At 43.7% G+C, this 15,748-nt stretch overlaps 26 non-coding genes across 26 annotated transcripts; 18 read left to right on the forward strand and 8 right to left on the reverse strand.

Annotated features, from left to right (window-relative positions):
• Positions 1 to 400: 400 nt before the first annotated feature.
• TRNAM-CAU (transfer RNA methionine (anticodon CAU)) lies at positions 401 to 473 on the reverse strand. Its single transcript has one exon. It is a non-coding gene; the product is annotated as a tRNA-Met (tRNA).
• Positions 474 to 637: 164 nt separating this feature from the next.
• TRNAA-UGC (transfer RNA alanine (anticodon UGC)) lies at positions 638 to 709 on the forward strand. Its single transcript has one exon. It is a non-coding gene; the product is annotated as a tRNA-Ala (tRNA).
• A 767-nt stretch (positions 710 to 1,476) lies between these two features.
• TRNAY-GUA (transfer RNA tyrosine (anticodon GUA)) lies at positions 1,477 to 1,562 on the forward strand. The gene is given in 2 exon segments: positions 1,477 to 1,513; positions 1,527 to 1,562. It is a non-coding gene; the product is annotated as a tRNA-Tyr (tRNA).
• Positions 1,563 to 2,385: 823 nt separating this feature from the next.
• Positions 2,386 to 2,458, reverse strand: TRNAM-CAU (transfer RNA methionine (anticodon CAU)). The gene has a single exon. It is a non-coding gene; the product is annotated as a tRNA-Met (tRNA).
• A 164-nt stretch (positions 2,459 to 2,622) lies between these two features.
• Positions 2,623 to 2,694, forward strand: TRNAA-UGC (transfer RNA alanine (anticodon UGC)). Its single transcript has one exon. It is a non-coding gene; the product is annotated as a tRNA-Ala (tRNA).
• A 767-nt stretch (positions 2,695 to 3,461) lies between these two features.
• On the forward strand, positions 3,462 to 3,547 carry TRNAY-GUA (transfer RNA tyrosine (anticodon GUA)). The gene is given in 2 exon segments: positions 3,462 to 3,498; positions 3,512 to 3,547. It is a non-coding gene; the product is annotated as a tRNA-Tyr (tRNA).
• A 565-nt stretch (positions 3,548 to 4,112) lies between these two features.
• Positions 4,113 to 4,184, forward strand: TRNAA-UGC (transfer RNA alanine (anticodon UGC)). The gene has a single exon. It is a non-coding gene; the product is annotated as a tRNA-Ala (tRNA).
• A 201-nt stretch (positions 4,185 to 4,385) lies between these two features.
• TRNAM-CAU (transfer RNA methionine (anticodon CAU)) lies at positions 4,386 to 4,458 on the reverse strand. The gene has a single exon. It is a non-coding gene; the product is annotated as a tRNA-Met (tRNA).
• Positions 4,459 to 4,622: 164 nt separating this feature from the next.
• Positions 4,623 to 4,694, forward strand: TRNAA-UGC (transfer RNA alanine (anticodon UGC)). The gene has a single exon. It is a non-coding gene; the product is annotated as a tRNA-Ala (tRNA).
• Positions 4,695 to 5,461: 767 nt separating this feature from the next.
• TRNAY-GUA (transfer RNA tyrosine (anticodon GUA)) lies at positions 5,462 to 5,547 on the forward strand. The gene is given in 2 exon segments: positions 5,462 to 5,498; positions 5,512 to 5,547. It is a non-coding gene; the product is annotated as a tRNA-Tyr (tRNA).
• Positions 5,548 to 6,370: 823 nt separating this feature from the next.
• TRNAM-CAU (transfer RNA methionine (anticodon CAU)) lies at positions 6,371 to 6,443 on the reverse strand. Its single transcript has one exon. It is a non-coding gene; the product is annotated as a tRNA-Met (tRNA).
• Positions 6,444 to 6,607: 164 nt separating this feature from the next.
• TRNAA-UGC (transfer RNA alanine (anticodon UGC)) lies at positions 6,608 to 6,679 on the forward strand. The gene has a single exon. It is a non-coding gene; the product is annotated as a tRNA-Ala (tRNA).
• A 767-nt stretch (positions 6,680 to 7,446) lies between these two features.
• TRNAY-GUA (transfer RNA tyrosine (anticodon GUA)) lies at positions 7,447 to 7,532 on the forward strand. The gene is given in 2 exon segments: positions 7,447 to 7,483; positions 7,497 to 7,532. It is a non-coding gene; the product is annotated as a tRNA-Tyr (tRNA).
• An 823-nt stretch (positions 7,533 to 8,355) lies between these two features.
• On the reverse strand, positions 8,356 to 8,428 carry TRNAM-CAU (transfer RNA methionine (anticodon CAU)). Its single transcript has one exon. It is a non-coding gene; the product is annotated as a tRNA-Met (tRNA).
• Positions 8,429 to 8,592: 164 nt separating this feature from the next.
• TRNAA-UGC (transfer RNA alanine (anticodon UGC)) lies at positions 8,593 to 8,664 on the forward strand. The gene has a single exon. It is a non-coding gene; the product is annotated as a tRNA-Ala (tRNA).
• Positions 8,665 to 9,431: 767 nt separating this feature from the next.
• On the forward strand, positions 9,432 to 9,517 carry TRNAY-GUA (transfer RNA tyrosine (anticodon GUA)). Its single transcript is given in 2 exon segments — positions 9,432 to 9,468; positions 9,482 to 9,517. It is a non-coding gene; the product is annotated as a tRNA-Tyr (tRNA).
• Positions 9,518 to 10,082: 565 nt separating this feature from the next.
• On the forward strand, positions 10,083 to 10,154 carry TRNAA-UGC (transfer RNA alanine (anticodon UGC)). The gene has a single exon. It is a non-coding gene; the product is annotated as a tRNA-Ala (tRNA).
• A 201-nt stretch (positions 10,155 to 10,355) lies between these two features.
• On the reverse strand, positions 10,356 to 10,428 carry TRNAM-CAU (transfer RNA methionine (anticodon CAU)). The gene has a single exon. It is a non-coding gene; the product is annotated as a tRNA-Met (tRNA).
• A 164-nt stretch (positions 10,429 to 10,592) lies between these two features.
• Positions 10,593 to 10,664, forward strand: TRNAA-UGC (transfer RNA alanine (anticodon UGC)). The gene has a single exon. It is a non-coding gene; the product is annotated as a tRNA-Ala (tRNA).
• Positions 10,665 to 11,431: 767 nt separating this feature from the next.
• TRNAY-GUA (transfer RNA tyrosine (anticodon GUA)) lies at positions 11,432 to 11,517 on the forward strand. The gene is given in 2 exon segments: positions 11,432 to 11,468; positions 11,482 to 11,517. It is a non-coding gene; the product is annotated as a tRNA-Tyr (tRNA).
• An 823-nt stretch (positions 11,518 to 12,340) lies between these two features.
• TRNAM-CAU (transfer RNA methionine (anticodon CAU)) lies at positions 12,341 to 12,413 on the reverse strand. Its single transcript has one exon. It is a non-coding gene; the product is annotated as a tRNA-Met (tRNA).
• Positions 12,414 to 12,577: 164 nt separating this feature from the next.
• TRNAA-UGC (transfer RNA alanine (anticodon UGC)) lies at positions 12,578 to 12,649 on the forward strand. The gene has a single exon. It is a non-coding gene; the product is annotated as a tRNA-Ala (tRNA).
• Positions 12,650 to 13,416: 767 nt separating this feature from the next.
• On the forward strand, positions 13,417 to 13,502 carry TRNAY-GUA (transfer RNA tyrosine (anticodon GUA)). Its single transcript is given in 2 exon segments — positions 13,417 to 13,453; positions 13,467 to 13,502. It is a non-coding gene; the product is annotated as a tRNA-Tyr (tRNA).
• Positions 13,503 to 14,325: 823 nt separating this feature from the next.
• On the reverse strand, positions 14,326 to 14,398 carry TRNAM-CAU (transfer RNA methionine (anticodon CAU)). Its single transcript has one exon. It is a non-coding gene; the product is annotated as a tRNA-Met (tRNA).
• A 164-nt stretch (positions 14,399 to 14,562) lies between these two features.
• Positions 14,563 to 14,634, forward strand: TRNAA-UGC (transfer RNA alanine (anticodon UGC)). Its single transcript has one exon. It is a non-coding gene; the product is annotated as a tRNA-Ala (tRNA).
• Positions 14,635 to 15,401: 767 nt separating this feature from the next.
• Positions 15,402 to 15,487, forward strand: TRNAY-GUA (transfer RNA tyrosine (anticodon GUA)). The gene is given in 2 exon segments: positions 15,402 to 15,438; positions 15,452 to 15,487. It is a non-coding gene; the product is annotated as a tRNA-Tyr (tRNA).
• Positions 15,488 to 15,748: the final 261 nt, after the last annotated feature.

Here is a 15,748-nt window from a genome sequence, read left to right on the forward strand (position 1 = left end):
ATGCTCCATGAAGACAGTCCACACGTAAGGTGTGAGCAATTTCATGCCTGACACTTTACATTCGAGTCTCAAATCGAGACATTGCTGTCTGTGGGCTTCAGAGTCTCCCTGCATATCCAGCGAAAGGTTAAAAGTCAGTAGAGGGGATGTAGCTCAGTGGTAGAGCGCATGCTTTGCATGTATGAGGCCCCGGCATCTCCAGGAGTCTCTGTTCTGTATATTGGCTTTTACCAAAAGGCTAGCCTGCCATCTTGTGGAAAGTAGAGGTTTCCCAGGCAGTTGGGGGTCAGAACCCCACTTAAATAGTTTGCTTTGAAAAATTGCTTGAAATAGGCATAGATTCCACATTTAAAAAAATAAATAAATCTGGGAATTTTGGTCGCCAAAAGGAGGAAATAAATGCCCTCTCTGAGGATCGAACTCAGGACCTTCAGATTATGAGACTGACGCGCTGCCTACTGCGCTAAGAAGGCTGCGCACAAGCATCTCTAAATAAGACTATAGACCATGAAGATAATCCAGGTACGAGGCTTAAGGATTTTCCTGACTGACACTTTATGCTGCAGTGTCAAATGGGTTGACTTGGCAGTCACTTGCATTCAGGGTTTCCATGCATAAAGTACAACTTGGCAGACGTGGGGATGTAGCTCAGTGGTAGAGCGCATGCTTTGCATGTATGAGGCCCCGGGTTCAATCCCCGGCATCTCCAGCCTTTTGCCGTGCTGATTTTGGATTTTGGCAGGAAGCTAGGCGGGCCATCAGGATTAAGGAAGAGTTATGTCTTGCAACTGGAGTACGAACGCCACTTCAACTGTGAGACGTTTGCCTTGAAAAATCGAACGAAATGGGGCTATCTCATTTTTGATGATTATAGAACAAAAGAATCTTACTTGTTTAAGCCATGAAAGTGATGATTAATCTTGGCAATCTTAATACATTTAGGATTGAAATCTGTGGCAGCCATCTTGGTCATTGGTAAGGGTTCTTCCTCTAAACCAGAGACTCTTTTCAGTAGCTTCAAGAAAAACAGAATAAGTTGTTCATCTCAATCGCCTTTGACCTACAGATTTTTCCATTCTCTTTCCTTTCAAAAATGCATCCAAAATGCATGTTCTTGATGCTGGGTGCATACTAATGACTCCCATAACTTTCTGTCATTTTTCTCACGGTTAAAGGCTTCCATCCATTTGCCACCAATGCTTCCTAAGGTCTTTGTATCAAAGTTCCTTTCCTTTCTGTAAAAATCATATTTGTAGAGCCCCTGCTTTTCCCCAAGCCAAGACAGAACATCAACTTTGGTGTGAAATCCTCCTTTGAGGTGATAAGACATAACTCACAGTGTGCTCTCAGAAGTGGTAACTTTGAAAGGGAGCCGCAGGTAATATTGATGATTTTCATCTGTCTGTTCCTGGTCCCCACCACCAACTTTTCTTGAGCGAGAGATAATTTCCACGCTATGAGCAATTTGCTACCACTCCTTCGATAGCTCAGTTGGTAGAGCGGAGGACTGTAGCATAAAGTCAGGCATCCTTAGGTCGCTGGTTCAAATCCGGCTCGAAGGATTTTGTGGTTTAATTTCCATGTCTTTTGCTTTCAATCAACAATACCTTCCATTCATTATGAAAAATTCCCCGAGCTCCGATAAATACTGGAAAAGAAGCGTACTCTATCTGCTTTCAAAGTGAACTGATGACATAGTCATCGCTAGGGGAGGTGTGAAGAAAAGTAAAGGAAACCTGCTGATCAGAACTACTACCACAGCCTTGCACCAAGGTAGCTGCTTGGCAGCGATTCACACTATGACTTGCCTTCAACTTGAGTGTCCACGGATGGGCAAGAGGGAATATCCAATGGAATCATCTCCTGAAAGGCTGAGCAAGCTGGAAAGTAGACCAATAATTTGCACATTTGGGCCAAATCCTGAGAAGTTTTGCATTCCAAACTGAGCAATTAAAAGCTCTGCCGGAGAATGGAACCCTACATATATGCTCCATGAAGACAGTCCACACGTAAGGTGTGAGCAATTTCATGCCTGACACTTTACATTCGAGTCTCAAATCGAGACATTGCTGTCTGTGGGCTTCAGAGTCTCCCTGCATATCCAGCGAAAGGTTAAAAGTCAGTAGAGGGGATGTAGCTCAGTGGTAGAGCGCATGCTTTGCATGTATGAGGCCCCGGCATCTCCAGGAGTCTCTGTTCTGTATATTGGCTTTTACCAAAAGGCTAGCCTGCCATCTTGTGGAAAGTAGAGGTTTCCCAGGCAGTTGGGGGTCAGAACCCCACTTAAATAGTTTGCTTTGAAAAATTGCTTGAAATAGGCATAGATTCCACATTTAAAAAAATAAATAAATCTGGGAATTTTGGTCGCCAAAAGGAGGAAATAAATGCCCTCTCTGAGGATCGAACTCAGGACCTTCAGATTATGAGACTGACGCGCTGCCTACTGCGCTAAGAAGGCTGCGCACAAGCATCTCTAAATAAGACTATAGACCATGAAGATAATCCAGGTACGAGGCTTAAGGATTTTCCTGACTGACACTTTATGCTGCAGTGTCAAATGGGTTGACTTGGCAGTCACTTGCATTCAGGGTTTCCATGCATAAAGTACAACTTGGCAGACGTGGGGATGTAGCTCAGTGGTAGAGCGCATGCTTTGCATGTATGAGGCCCCGGGTTCAATCCCAGGCATCTCCAGCCTTTTGCCGTGCTGATTTTGGATTTTGGCAGGAAGCTAGGCGGGCCATCAGGATTAAGGAAGAGTTATGTCTTGCAACTGGAGTACGAACGCCACTTCAACTGTGAGACGTTTGCCTTGAAAAATCGAACGAAATGGGGCTATCTCATTTTTGATGATTATAGAACAAAAGAATCTTACTTGTTTAAGCCATGAAAGTGATGATTAATCTTGGCAATCTTAATACATTTAGGATTGAAATCTGTGGCAGCCATCTTGGTCATTGGTAAGGGTTCTTCCTCTAAACCAGAGACTCTTTTCAGTAGCTTCAAGAAAAACAGAATAAGTTGTTCATCTCAATCGCCTTTGACCTACAGATTTTTCCATTCTCTTTCCTTTCAAAAATGCATCCAAAATGCATGTTCTTGATGCTGGGTGCATACTAATGACTCCCATAACTTTCTGTCATTTTTCTCACGGTTAAAGGCTTCCATCCATTTGCCACCAATGCTTCCTAAGGTCTTTGTATCAAAGTTCCTTTCCTTTCTGTAAAAATCATATTTGTAGAGCCCCTGCTTTTCCCCAAGCCAAGACAGAACATCAACTTTGGTGTGAAATCCTCCTTTGAGGTGATAAGACATAACTCACAGTGTGCTCTCAGAAGTGGTAACTTTGAAAGGGAGCCGCAGGTAATATTGATGATTTTCATCTGTCTGTTCCTGGTCCCCACCACCAACTTTTCTTGAGCGAGAGATAATTTCCGCGCTATGAGCAATTTGCTACCACTCCTTCGATAGCTCAGTTGGTAGAGCGGAGGACTGTAGCATAAAGTCAGGCATCCTTAGGTCGCTGGTTCAAATCCGGCTCGAAGGATTTTGTGGTTTAATTTCCATGTCTTTTGCTTTCAATCAACAATACCTTCCATTCATTATGAAAAATTCCCCGAGCTCCGATAAATACTGGAAAAGAAGCGTACTCTATCTGCTTTCAAAGTGAACTGATGACATAGTCATCGCTAGGGGAGGTGTGAAGAAAAGTAAAGGAAACCTGCTGATCAGAACTACTACCACAGCCTTGCACCAAGGTAGCTGCTTGGCAGCGATTCACACTATGGCTTGCCTTCAACTTGAGTGTCCACGGATGGGCAAGAGGGAATATCCAATGGAATCATCTCCTGAAAGGCTGAGCAAGCTGGAAAGTAGACCAATAATTTGCACATTTGGGCCAAATCCTGAGAAGTTTTGCATTCCAAACTGAGCAATTAAAAGCTCTGCCGGAGAATGGAACCCTACATATATGCTCCATGAAGACAGTCCACACGTAAGGTGTGAGCAATTTCATGCCTGACACTTTACATTCGAGTCTCAAATCGAGACATTGCTGTCTGTGGGCTTCAGAGTCTCCCTGCATATCCAGCGAAAGGTTAGAAGTCAGTAGAGGGGATGTAGCTCAGTGGTAGAGCGCATGCTTTGCATGTATGAGGCCCCGGGTTCAATCCCCGGCATCTCCAGGAGTCTCTGTTCTGTATATTGGCTTTTACCAAAAGGCTAGCCTGCCATCTTGTGGAAAGTAGAGGTTTCCCAGGCAGTTGGGGGTCAGAACCCCACTTAAATAGTTTGCTTTGAAAAATTGCTTGAAATAGGCATAGATTCCACATTTAAAAAAAAAAAAAAAAATCTGGGAATTTTGGTCGCCAAAAGGAGGAAATAAATGCCCTCTCTGAGGATCGAACTCAGGACCTTCAGATTATGAGACTGACGCGCTGCCTACTGCGCTAAGAAGGCTGCGCACAAGCATCTCTAAATAAGACTATAGACCATGAAGATAATCCAGGTACGAGGCTTAAGGATTTTCCTGACTGACACTTTATGCTGCAGTGTCAAATGGGTTGACTTGGCAGTCACTTGCATTCAGGGTTTCCATGCATAAAGTACAACTTGGCAGACGTGGGGATGTAGCTCAGTGGTAGAGCGCATGCTTTGCATGTATGAGGCCCCGGGTTCAATCCCCGCCATCTCCAGCCTTTTGCCGTGCTGATTTTGGATTTTGGCAGGAAGCTAGGCGGGCCATCAGGATTAAGGAAGAGTTATGTCTTGCAACTGGAGTACGAACGCCACTTCAACTGTGAGACGTTTGCCTTGAAAAATCGAACGAAATGGGGCTATCTCATTTTTGATGATTATAGAACAAAAGAATCTTACTTGTTTAAGCCATGAAAGTGATGATTAATCTTGGCAATCTTAATACATTTAGGATTGAAATCTGTGGCAGCCATCTTGGTCATTGGTAAGGGTTCTTCCTCTAAACCAGAGACTCTTTTCAGTAGCTTCAAGAAAAACAGAATAAGTTGTTCATCTCAATCGCCTTTGACCTACAGATTTTTCCATTCTCTTTCCTTTCAAAAATGCATCCAAAATGCATGTTCTTGATGCTGGGTGCATACTAATGACTCCCATAACTTTCTGTCATTTTTCTCACGGTTAAAGGCTTCCATCCATTTGCCACCAATGCTTCCTAAGGTCTTTGTATCAAAGTTCCTTTCCTTTCTGTAAAAATCATATTTGTAGAGCCCCTGCTTTTCCCCAAGCCAAGACAGAACATCAACTTTGGTGTGAAATCCTCCTTTGAGGTGATAAGACATAACTCACAGTGTGCTCTCAGAAGTGGTAACTTTGAAAGGGAGCCGCAGGTAATATTGATGATTTTCATCTGTCTGTTCCTGGTCCCCACCACCAACTTTTCTTGAGCGAGAGATAATTTCCGCGCTATGAGCAATTTGCTACCACTCCTTCGATAGCTCAGTTGGTAGAGCGGAGGACTGTAGCATAAAGTCAGGCATCCTTAGGTCGCTGGTTCAAATCCGGCTCGAAGGATTTTGTGGTTTAATTTCCATGTCTTTTGCTTTCAATCAACAATACCTTCCATTCATTATGAAAAATTCCCCGAGCTCCGATAAATACTGGAAAAGAAGCGTACTCTATCTGCTTTCAAAGTGAACTGATGACATAGTCATCGCTAGGGGAGGTGTGAAGAAAAGTAAAGGAAACCTGCTGATCAGAACTACTACCACAGCCTTGCACCAAGGTAGCTGCTTGGCAGCGATTCACACTATGACTTGCCTTCAACTTGAGTGTCCACGGATGGGCAAGAGGGAATATCCAATGGAATCATCTCCTGAAAGGCTGAGCAAGCTGGAAAGTAGACCAATAATTTGCACATTTGGGCCAAATCCTGAGAAGTTTTGCATTCCAAACTGAGCAATTAAAAGCTCTGCCGGAGAATGGAACCCTACATATATGCTCCATGAAGACAGTCCACACGTAAGGTGTGAGCAATTTCATGCCTGACACTTTACATTCGAGTCTCAAATCGAGACATTGCTGTCTGTGGGCTTCAGAGTCTCCCTGCATATCCAGCGAAAGGTTAAAAGTCAGTAGAGGGGATGTAGCTCAGTGGTAGAGCGCATGCTTTGCATGTATGAGGCCCCGGCATCTCCAGGAGTCTCTGTTCTGTATATTGGCTTTTACCAAAAGGCTAGCCTGCCATCTTGTGGAAAGTAGAGGTTTCCCAGGCAGTTGGGGGTCAGAACCCCACTTAAATAGTTTGCTTTGAAAAATTGCTTGAAATAGGCATAGATTCCACATTTAAAAAAATAAATAAATCTGGGAATTTTGGTCGCCAAAAGGAGGAAATAAATGCCCTCTCTGAGGATCGAACTCAGGACCTTCAGATTATGAGACTGACGCGCTGCCTACTGCGCTAAGAAGGCTGCGCACAAGCATCTCTAAATAAGACTATAGACCATGAAGATAATCCAGGTACGAGGCTTAAGGATTTTCCTGACTGACACTTTATGCTGCAGTGTCAAATGGGTTGACTTGGCAGTCACTTGCATTCAGGGTTTCCATGCATAAAGTACAACTTGGCAGACGTGGGGATGTAGCTCAGTGGTAGAGCGCATGCTTTGCATGTATGAGGCCCCGGGTTCAATCCCCGGCATCTCCAGCCTTTTGCCGTGCTGATTTTGGATTTTGGCAGGAAGCTAGGCGGGCCATCAGGATTAAGGAAGAGTTATGTCTTGCAACTGGAGTACGAACGCCACTTCAACTGTGAGACGTTTGCCTTGAAAAATCGAACGAAATGGGGCTATCTCATTTTTGATGATTATAGAACAAAAGAATCTTACTTGTTTAAGCCATGAAAGTGATGATTAATCTTGGCAATCTTAATACATTTAGGATTGAAATCTGTGGCAGCCATCTTGGTCATTGGTAAGGGTTCTTCCTCTAAACCAGAGACTCTTTTCAGTAGCTTCAAGAAAAACAGAATAAGTTGTTCATCTCAATCGCCTTTGACCTACAGATTTTTCCATTCTCTTTCCTTTCAAAAATGCATCCAAAATGCATGTTCTTGATGCTGGGTGCATACTAATGACTCCCATAACTTTCTGTCATTTTTCTCACGGTTAAAGGCTTCCATCCATTTGCCACCAATGCTTCCTAAGGTCTTTGTATCAAAGTTCCTTTCCTTTCTGTAAAAATCATATTTGTAGAGCCCCTGCTTTTCCCCAAGCCAAGACAGAACATCAACTTTGGTGTGAAATCCTCCTTTGAGGTGATAAGACATAACTCACAGTGTGCTCTCAGAAGTGGTAACTTTGAAAGGGAGCCGCAGGTAATATTGATGATTTTCATCTGTCTGTTCCTGGTCCCCACCACCAACTTTTCTTGAGCGAGAGATAATTTCCACGCTATGAGCAATTTGCTACCACTCCTTCGATAGCTCAGTTGGTAGAGCGGAGGACTGTAGCATAAAGTCAGGCATCCTTAGGTCGCTGGTTCAAATCCGGCTCGAAGGATTTTGTGGTTTAATTTCCATGTCTTTTGCTTTCAATCAACAATACCTTCCATTCATTATGAAAAATTCCCCGAGCTCCGATAAATACTGGAAAAGAAGCGTACTCTATCTGCTTTCAAAGTGAACTGATGACATAGTCATCGCTAGGGGAGGTGTGAAGAAAAGTAAAGGAAACCTGCTGATCAGAACTACTACCACAGCCTTGCACCAAGGTAGCTGCTTGGCAGCGATTCACACTATGACTTGCCTTCAACTTGAGTGTCCACGGATGGGCAAGAGGGAATATCCAATGGAATCATCTCCTGAAAGGCTGAGCAAGCTGGAAAGTAGACCAATAATTTGCACATTTGGGCCAAATCCTGAGAAGTTTTGCATTCCAAACTGAGCAATTAAAAGCTCTGCCGGAGAATGGAACCCTACATATATGCTCCATGAAGACAGTCCACACGTAAGGTGTGAGCAATTTCATGCCTGACACTTTACATTCGAGTCTCAAATCGAGACATTGCTGTCTGTGGGCTTCAGAGTCTCCCTGCATATCCAGCGAAAGGTTAAAAGTCAGTAGAGGGGATGTAGCTCAGTGGTAGAGCGCATGCTTTGCATGTATGAGGCCCCGGCATCTCCAGGAGTCTCTGTTCTGTATATTGGCTTTTACCAAAAGGCTAGCCTGCCATCTTGTGGAAAGTAGAGGTTTCCCAGGCAGTTGGGGGTCAGAACCCCACTTAAATAGTTTGCTTTGAAAAATTGCTTGAAATAGGCATAGATTCCACATTTAAAAAAATAAATAAATCTGGGAATTTTGGTCGCCAAAAGGAGGAAATAAATGCCCTCTCTGAGGATCGAACTCAGGACCTTCAGATTATGAGACTGACGCGCTGCCTACTGCGCTAAGAAGGCTGCGCACAAGCATCTCTAAATAAGACTATAGACCATGAAGATAATCCAGGTACGAGGCTTAAGGATTTTCCTGACTGACACTTTATGCTGCAGTGTCAAATGGGTTGACTTGGCAGTCACTTGCATTCAGGGTTTCCATGCATAAAGTACAACTTGGCAGACGTGGGGATGTAGCTCAGTGGTAGAGCGCATGCTTTGCATGTATGAGGCCCCGGGTTCAATCCCAGGCATCTCCAGCCTTTTGCCGTGCTGATTTTGGATTTTGGCAGGAAGCTAGGCGGGCCATCAGGATTAAGGAAGAGTTATGTCTTGCAACTGGAGTACGAACGCCACTTCAACTGTGAGACGTTTGCCTTGAAAAATCGAACGAAATGGGGCTATCTCATTTTTGATGATTATAGAACAAAAGAATCTTACTTGTTTAAGCCATGAAAGTGATGATTAATCTTGGCAATCTTAATACATTTAGGATTGAAATCTGTGGCAGCCATCTTGGTCATTGGTAAGGGTTCTTCCTCTAAACCAGAGACTCTTTTCAGTAGCTTCAAGAAAAACAGAATAAGTTGTTCATCTCAATCGCCTTTGACCTACAGATTTTTCCATTCTCTTTCCTTTCAAAAATGCATCCAAAATGCATGTTCTTGATGCTGGGTGCATACTAATGACTCCCATAACTTTCTGTCATTTTTCTCACGGTTAAAGGCTTCCATCCATTTGCCACCAATGCTTCCTAAGGTCTTTGTATCAAAGTTCCTTTCCTTTCTGTAAAAATCATATTTGTAGAGCCCCTGCTTTTCCCCAAGCCAAGACAGAACATCAACTTTGGTGTGAAATCCTCCTTTGAGGTGATAAGACATAACTCACAGTGTGCTCTCAGAAGTGGTAACTTTGAAAGGGAGCCGCAGGTAATATTGATGATTTTCATCTGTCTGTTCCTGGTCCCCACCACCAACTTTTCTTGAGCGAGAGATAATTTCCGCGCTATGAGCAATTTGCTACCACTCCTTCGATAGCTCAGTTGGTAGAGCGGAGGACTGTAGCATAAAGTCAGGCATCCTTAGGTCGCTGGTTCAAATCCGGCTCGAAGGATTTTGTGGTTTAATTTCCATGTCTTTTGCTTTCAATCAACAATACCTTCCATTCATTATGAAAAATTCCCCGAGCTCCGATAAATACTGGAAAAGAAGCGTACTCTATCTGCTTTCAAAGTGAACTGATGACATAGTCATCGCTAGGGGAGGTGTGAAGAAAAGTAAAGGAAACCTGCTGATCAGAACTACTACCACAGCCTTGCACCAAGGTAGCTGCTTGGCAGCGATTCACACTATGGCTTGCCTTCAACTTGAGTGTCCACGGATGGGCAAGAGGGAATATCCAATGGAATCATCTCCTGAAAGGCTGAGCAAGCTGGAAAGTAGACCAATAATTTGCACATTTGGGCCAAATCCTGAGAAGTTTTGCATTCCAAACTGAGCAATTAAAAGCTCTGCCGGAGAATGGAACCCTACATATATGCTCCATGAAGACAGTCCACACGTAAGGTGTGAGCAATTTCATGCCTGACACTTTACATTCGAGTCTCAAATCGAGACATTGCTGTCTGTGGGCTTCAGAGTCTCCCTGCATATCCAGCGAAAGGTTAGAAGTCAGTAGAGGGGATGTAGCTCAGTGGTAGAGCGCATGCTTTGCATGTATGAGGCCCCGGGTTCAATCCCCGGCATCTCCAGGAGTCTCTGTTCTGTATATTGGCTTTTACCAAAAGGCTAGCCTGCCATCTTGTGGAAAGTAGAGGTTTCCCAGGCAGTTGGGGGTCAGAACCCCACTTAAATAGTTTGCTTTGAAAAATTGCTTGAAATAGGCATAGATTCCACATTTAAAAAAAAAAAAAAAAATCTGGGAATTTTGGTCGCCAAAAGGAGGAAATAAATGCCCTCTCTGAGGATCGAACTCAGGACCTTCAGATTATGAGACTGACGCGCTGCCTACTGCGCTAAGAAGGCTGCGCACAAGCATCTCTAAATAAGACTATAGACCATGAAGATAATCCAGGTACGAGGCTTAAGGATTTTCCTGACTGACACTTTATGCTGCAGTGTCAAATGGGTTGACTTGGCAGTCACTTGCATTCAGGGTTTCCATGCATAAAGTACAACTTGGCAGACGTGGGGATGTAGCTCAGTGGTAGAGCGCATGCTTTGCATGTATGAGGCCCCGGGTTCAATCCCCGCCATCTCCAGCCTTTTGCCGTGCTGATTTTGGATTTTGGCAGGAAGCTAGGCGGGCCATCAGGATTAAGGAAGAGTTATGTCTTGCAACTGGAGTACGAACGCCACTTCAACTGTGAGACGTTTGCCTTGAAAAATCGAACGAAATGGGGCTATCTCATTTTTGATGATTATAGAACAAAAGAATCTTACTTGTTTAAGCCATGAAAGTGATGATTAATCTTGGCAATCTTAATACATTTAGGATTGAAATCTGTGGCAGCCATCTTGGTCATTGGTAAGGGTTCTTCCTCTAAACCAGAGACTCTTTTCAGTAGCTTCAAGAAAAACAGAATAAGTTGTTCATCTCAATCGCCTTTGACCTACAGATTTTTCCATTCTCTTTCCTTTCAAAAATGCATCCAAAATGCATGTTCTTGATGCTGGGTGCATACTAATGACTCCCATAACTTTCTGTCATTTTTCTCACGGTTAAAGGCTTCCATCCATTTGCCACCAATGCTTCCTAAGGTCTTTGTATCAAAGTTCCTTTCCTTTCTGTAAAAATCATATTTGTAGAGCCCCTGCTTTTCCCCAAGCCAAGACAGAACATCAACTTTGGTGTGAAATCCTCCTTTGAGGTGATAAGACATAACTCACAGTGTGCTCTCAGAAGTGGTAACTTTGAAAGGGAGCCGCAGGTAATATTGATGATTTTCATCTGTCTGTTCCTGGTCCCCACCACCAACTTTTCTTGAGCGAGAGATAATTTCCGCGCTATGAGCAATTTGCTACCACTCCTTCGATAGCTCAGTTGGTAGAGCGGAGGACTGTAGCATAAAGTCAGGCATCCTTAGGTCGCTGGTTCAAATCCGGCTCGAAGGATTTTGTGGTTTAATTTCCATGTCTTTTGCTTTCAATCAACAATACCTTCCATTCATTATGAAAAATTCCCCGAGCTCCGATAAATACTGGAAAAGAAGCGTACTCTATCTGCTTTCAAAGTGAACTGATGACATAGTCATCGCTAGGGGAGGTGTGAAGAAAAGTAAAGGAAACCTGCTGATCAGAACTACTACCACAGCCTTGCACCAAGGTAGCTGCTTGGCAGCGATTCACACTATGACTTGCCTTCAACTTGAGTGTCCACGGATGGGCAAGAGGGAATATCCAATGGAATCATCTCCTGAAAGGCTGAGCAAGCTGGAAAGTAGACCAATAATTTGCACATTTGGGCCAAATCCTGAGAAGTTTTGCATTCCAAACTGAGCAATTAAAAGCTCTGCCGGAGAATGGAACCCTACATATATGCTCCATGAAGACAGTCCACACGTAAGGTGTGAGCAATTTCATGCCTGACACTTTACATTCGAGTCTCAAATCGAGACATTGCTGTCTGTGGGCTTCAGAGTCTCCCTGCATATCCAGCGAAAGGTTAAAAGTCAGTAGAGGGGATGTAGCTCAGTGGTAGAGCGCATGCTTTGCATGTATGAGGCCCCGGCATCTCCAGGAGTCTCTGTTCTGTATATTGGCTTTTACCAAAAGGCTAGCCTGCCATCTTGTGGAAAGTAGAGGTTTCCCAGGCAGTTGGGGGTCAGAACCCCACTTAAATAGTTTGCTTTGAAAAATTGCTTGAAATAGGCATAGATTCCACATTTAAAAAAATAAATAAATCTGGGAATTTTGGTCGCCAAAAGGAGGAAATAAATGCCCTCTCTGAGGATCGAACTCAGGACCTTCAGATTATGAGACTGACGCGCTGCCTACTGCGCTAAGAAGGCTGCGCACAAGCATCTCTAAATAAGACTATAGACCATGAAGATAATCCAGGTACGAGGCTTAAGGATTTTCCTGACTGACACTTTATGCTGCAGTGTCAAATGGGTTGACTTGGCAGTCACTTGCATTCAGGGTTTCCATGCATAAAGTACAACTTGGCAGACGTGGGGATGTAGCTCAGTGGTAGAGCGCATGCTTTGCATGTATGAGGCCCCGGGTTCAATCCCCGGCATCTCCAGCCTTTTGCCGTGCTGATTTTGGATTTTGGCAGGAAGCTAGGCGGGCCATCAGGATTAAGGAAGAGTTATGTCTTGCAACTGGAGTACGAACGCCACTTCAACTGTGAGACGTTTGCCTTGAAAAATCGAACGAAATGGGGCTATCTCATTTTTGATGATTATAGAACAAAAGAATCTTACTTGTTTAAGCCATGAAAGTGATGATTAATCTTGGCAATCTTAATACATTTAGGATTGAAATCTGTGGCAGCCATCTTGGTCATTGGTAAGGGTTCTTCCTCTAAACCAGAGACTCTTTTCAGTAGCTTCAAGAAAAACAGAATAAGTTGTTCATCTCAATCGCCTTTGACCTACAGATTTTTCCATTCTCTTTCCTTTCAAAAATGCATCCAAAATGCATGTTCTTGATGCTGGGTGCATACTAATGACTCCCATAACTTTCTGTCATTTTTCTCACGGTTAAAGGCTTCCATCCATTTGCCACCAATGCTTCCTAAGGTCTTTGTATCAAAGTTCCTTTCCTTTCTGTAAAAATCATATTTGTAGAGCCCCTGCTTTTCCCCAAGCCAAGACAGAACATCAACTTTGGTGTGAAATCCTCCTTTGAGGTGATAAGACATAACTCACAGTGTGCTCTCAGAAGTGGTAACTTTGAAAGGGAGCCGCAGGTAATATTGATGATTTTCATCTGTCTGTTCCTGGTCCCCACCACCAACTTTTCTTGAGCGAGAGATAATTTCCGCGCTATGAGCAATTTGCTACCACTCCTTCGATAGCTCAGTTGGTAGAGCGGAGGACTGTAGCATAAAGTCAGGCATCCTTAGGTCGCTGGTTCAAATCCGGCTCGAAGGATTTTGTGGTTTAATTTCCATGTCTTTTGCTTTCAATCAACAATACCTTCCATTCATTATGAAAAATTCCCCGAGCTCCGATAAATACTGGAAAAGAAGCGTACTCTATCTGCTTTCAAAGTGAACTGATGACATAGTCATCGCTAGGGGAGGTGTGAAGAAAAGTAAAGGAAACCTGCTGATCAGAACTACTACCACAGCCTTGCACCAAGGTAGCTGCTTGGCAGCGATTCACACTATGACTTGCCTTCAACTTGAGTGTCCACGGATGGGCAAGAGGGAATATCCAATGGAATCATCTCCTGAAAGGCTGAGCAAGCTGGAAAGTAGACCAATAATTTGCACATTTGGGCCAAATCCTGAGAAGTTTTGCATTCCAAACTGAGCAATTAAAAGCTCTGCCGGAGAATGGAACCCTACATATATGCTCCATGAAGACAGTCCACACGTAAGGTGTGAGCAATTTCATGCCTGACACTTTACATTCGAGTCTCAAATCGAGACATTGCTGTCTGTGGGCTTCAGAGTCTCCCTGCATATCCAGCGAAAGGTTAAAAGTCAGTAGAGGGGATGTAGCTCAGTGGTAGAGCGCATGCTTTGCATGTATGAGGCCCCGGCATCTCCAGGAGTCTCTGTTCTGTATATTGGCTTTTACCAAAAGGCTAGCCTGCCATCTTGTGGAAAGTAGAGGTTTCCCAGGCAGTTGGGGGTCAGAACCCCACTTAAATAGTTTGCTTTGAAAAATTGCTTGAAATAGGCATAGATTCCACATTTAAAAAAATAAATAAATCTGGGAATTTTGGTCGCCAAAAGGAGGAAATAAATGCCCTCTCTGAGGATCGAACTCAGGACCTTCAGATTATGAGACTGACGCGCTGCCTACTGCGCTAAGAAGGCTGCGCACAAGCATCTCTAAATAAGACTATAGACCATGAAGATAATCCAGGTACGAGGCTTAAGGATTTTCCTGACTGACACTTTATGCTGCAGTGTCAAATGGGTTGACTTGGCAGTCACTTGCATTCAGGGTTTCCATGCATAAAGTACAACTTGGCAGACGTGGGGATGTAGCTCAGTGGTAGAGCGCATGCTTTGCATGTATGAGGCCCCGGGTTCAATCCCCGGCATCTCCAGCCTTTTGCCGTGCTGATTTTGGATTTTGGCAGGAAGCTAGGCGGGCCATCAGGATTAAGGAAGAGTTATGTCTTGCAACTGGAGTACGAACGCCACTTCAACTGTGAGACGTTTGCCTTGAAAAATCGAACGAAATGGGGCTATCTCATTTTTGATGATTATAGAACAAAAGAATCTTACTTGTTTAAGCCATGAAAGTGATGATTAATCTTGGCAATCTTAATACATTTAGGATTGAAATCTGTGGCAGCCATCTTGGTCATTGGTAAGGGTTCTTCCTCTAAACCAGAGACTCTTTTCAGTAGCTTCAAGAAAAACAGAATAAGTTGTTCATCTCAATCGCCTTTGACCTACAGATTTTTCCATTCTCTTTCCTTTCAAAAATGCATCCAAAATGCATGTTCTTGATGCTGGGTGCATACTAATGACTCCCATAACTTTCTGTCATTTTTCTCACGGTTAAAGGCTTCCATCCATTTGCCACCAATGCTTCCTAAGGTCTTTGTATCAAAGTTCCTTTCCTTTCTGTAAAAATCATATTTGTAGAGCCCCTGCTTTTCCCCAAGCCAAGACAGAACATCAACTTTGGTGTGAAATCCTCCTTTGAGGTGATAAGACATAACTCACAGTGTGCTCTCAGAAGTGGTAACTTTGAAAGGGAGCCGCAGGTAATATTGATGATTTTCATCTGTCTGTTCCTGGTCCCCACCACCAACTTTTCTTGAGCGAGAGATAATTTCCGCGCTATGAGCAATTTGCTACCACTCCTTCGATAGCTCAGTTGGTAGAGCGGAGGACTGTAGCATAAAGTCAGGCATCCTTAGGTCGCTGGTTCAAATCCGGCTCGAAGGATTTTGTGGTTTAATTTCCATGTCTTTTGCTTTCAATCAACAATACCTTCCATTCATTATGAAAAATTCCCCGAGCTCCGATAAATACTGGAAAAGAAGCGTACTCTATCTGCTTTCAAAGTGAACTGATGACATAGTCATCGCTAGGGGAGGTGTGAAGAAAAGTAAAGGAAACCTGCTGATCAGAACTACTACCACAGCCTTGCACCAAGGTAGCTGCTTGGCAGCGATTCACACTATGGCTTGCCTTCAACTTGAGTGT

This window comes from Lissotriton helveticus, chromosome 1_2 (genome assembly GCF_964261635.1).
Source record: "Lissotriton helveticus chromosome 1_2, aLisHel1.1, whole genome shotgun sequence".
Classification (NCBI taxonomy): Eukaryota; Metazoa; Chordata; class Amphibia; order Caudata; family Salamandridae; genus Lissotriton; species Lissotriton helveticus.